Source organism: Rhinoraja longicauda, chromosome 7 (assembly GCF_053455715.1).
Source record: "Rhinoraja longicauda isolate Sanriku21f chromosome 7, sRhiLon1.1, whole genome shotgun sequence".
Lineage (NCBI taxonomy): Eukaryota > Metazoa > Chordata > Chondrichthyes > Rajiformes > Arhynchobatidae > Rhinoraja > Rhinoraja longicauda.
In genome coordinates this window covers 53,130,535-53,133,252 of record NC_135959.1, presented here as the reverse complement: position 1 = coordinate 53,133,252, position 2,718 = coordinate 53,130,535, and the positions used below count along the sequence as shown (strand labels likewise).

At 40.9% G+C, this 2,718-nt stretch overlaps 1 non-coding gene across 1 annotated transcript; it reads right to left on the bottom strand.

Moving 5' to 3' along the window:
- Window positions 1-1,258: 1,258 nt before the first annotated feature.
- LOC144595656 (U6 spliceosomal RNA) lies at window positions 1,259-1,362 on the bottom strand. The gene has a single exon (XR_013547519.1). It is a non-coding gene; the product is annotated as a U6 spliceosomal RNA (small nuclear RNA).
- Between the last annotated feature and the right edge of the window lie 1,356 nt (window positions 1,363-2,718).

Here is a 2,718-nt window from a genome sequence, read left to right as displayed (position 1 = left end):
GAGGCAAATTAAAGGAAAAAAGGAGACCGAGTTTTGCTTAAAGAGGCTTTATTGCATGATATCATGGAGAGATGGCAGCCGTTAACTGCTCACCAGTTCTCTGTCTTTGCAACAGAATTAGCCGACAGTTATACAGTGCAGTAAACAACTTTTTGTTTTGTTAGATACAATTGTACGAAAATATACTTCGTCCATGGCTATATGTTTTCCTGTTATTACTATCTACTACATGGGTATTAATTATCTCGTTAGTCATAATATACTTTTTGTTTATGTTAATCTTATTCAACAATGGATGGTTAATACAAGTCAAACATAATACAAGGGCATAAGAAAATAACTGCAGATGCTGGTACAAATCGATTTATTCACAAAATGCTGGAGTAACTCAGCAGGTCAGGCAGCATCTCGGGAGAGCAGTTTGTGAATAATACAAGGGCATCTTGACATTCCTCTATCTCATCTTTCAAGCAGACTGCCCCACTGCTCCCTCCCTGAGCCAGATCATAAGCCCCCATTGTCTGCAACTTTTCTGCACTACTGGTGGTGGGGGTGCAGGTGGTCTAACCAACTATTGTTGTTGTGTTTTGTTCACCAACACCACGCTTTCCCAGACAATTAACACATTCCTGGAGATAACGTGTCTGAAACCTGTTTTGCTCTGCAGCTGGTCAACCAGAGATGCCAAATACCCCATCCGCACACCCTTTTGTTACCTTATTTAATTCCAACCATAATTAAGTATCTGCAAATTTTAATTTTTTCTTCTACAATAATCTTTTCACTGACTGGATAGCATGCAACAAAATGTTTTTCACAGTACCCCAGTGCATGTGACAATAATAACCTAAACTAATCTAAAGAAGTATGGAACTAAAATGGAAATTTGACAAATCCTCTCCCTTCTAATCTGCAATGTACAATACCATACCTCAATACATCCGCACAATAATTTGATCTCCTAAAGAATTAAATCAACCTTAAACACCTATTGTGTTGTGTTTAGTTTAGTTTAGAGATACATTGTGGAAACAGGCCCACCAAGTGCACATAGGCCATCCAATACCTGTACTTTGATTCTATGTCCTACAAACCCACACGTTTTTGGAATGTGAGAGGAAACTGGAGCACCTGGAGAAACCCACGCGGTCACAGGGAGAATGTACAAACTCCACACAGACAGCACCACAGCCAGGATCGAATCTGGGTCTCTCACGCTGTGAGGCAACAGCTCTACAGTTGAACCACTGTGCCACCCTCAAAAAAGCAACGCTTCAAGAATTTGCGTGTCATCCTTCTGTAAATACCACGATAATCTTCTCTGTATCGTTCCAATTTTAGTATATGTGACGTTAAAGAAAATGTTGGTAATGGTATTGGTTTATTATTGTCATGTATGCAGCGAAAAACCTTGTGTGCTATCCAGTCAAATGATACTATATATGAGTAGAGTCAAGCCATACACAAGGACAACAGGTAGCACAAACAGAAAAATACCAGAGTACAGAATAATGTATTAGAACATTATTACATTACTGTTACAGAGAATATACAGATTTTTAAAAATTCAATGGCTGCAGTGCGATAGGTAGTGAAATCAGGACCACACCCTTAGGTTGTGAGAATACCATTCAGTAGTCCGATAACAGTAGGGAAGAGGCTGTTCCTGAATCTGATTGTATATGCTTTCAAGCTTTTGTATTTTCAACCTGACAAAGAGGGACAAAGGACGAATGACCAGGATGTACATGGTCCTTGATTATGTTGGCTGCTTTCCCTAGGCAGTGTGAAGTATAGATGAAGTCACTGGTGGGGATACTGGGTTGTATGGTGGACTGAGGTACATCCACAATTCTCTGCAATTTCTTCCCATCTTGGGCAGAACTCTTGCAAAACCAAGTTGTGATAAAACCCGAAAGGGTGGATTCTACAGTGCATCTGTAGTAGTTGGCAAGAATCATTGGAGATATGCCGAACCACCTGATGCATTTTGAGAATACAATAAACATCCCAGAAATGTCACCCATTCCTTCTCTCCTGAGATGCTGCCTGACCCGCTGAGTTACTCCAGCATTTTGTGTCTACCTTCCCAGAAATAGCAGTGAATCAGGAATCCAAGAAGAGTGGGAGAACGTCGGGAAACTGCGATCATCCTGGATCAAATATTTTGATAAGCAAAGGAGTAAAAGATTACCAAGGGTAGGCTTGAATATGAAGTTGAGATTATTGTCAATGGTGAAATTATAGCGTGTCTACTCTCAATTTGTTCATTTATGTTTAAAAGGAATGCAAACATGTATGTCCTATATTGCTAGCGTGTTTTTCAGAAATTTGGAATTAATAACTGTTTATTCTTCAGCAAGGATCAATATAATGAACAATATTAATTTGCTGATGGAGAAGATAACATCGGTCGTCAAGTATACGCTGATGTACAGGAGGCCACATTGGGAACACTGGATGCAATAGATGAGGTTAGACGAAATGCACGTGAACCTCTGTCTCACCTGGAATGACTGTCAGGGTCACTGGATGGGGGAGATATAGGGACAGGTGTTACAACTCCTGCAGTTCCAGGGGTGCGTACCTGGGGAAGGGGTGGTTTGGGTGAGAAGGGATGAGTGAACTAAGGAGTTGTGGAAGGAACGATATCTGCGGAAAGCAGAAAGGGGTGGAGGTGGGAAGATGTGACTGGTGGTGGAATCACGTTGGAGATGA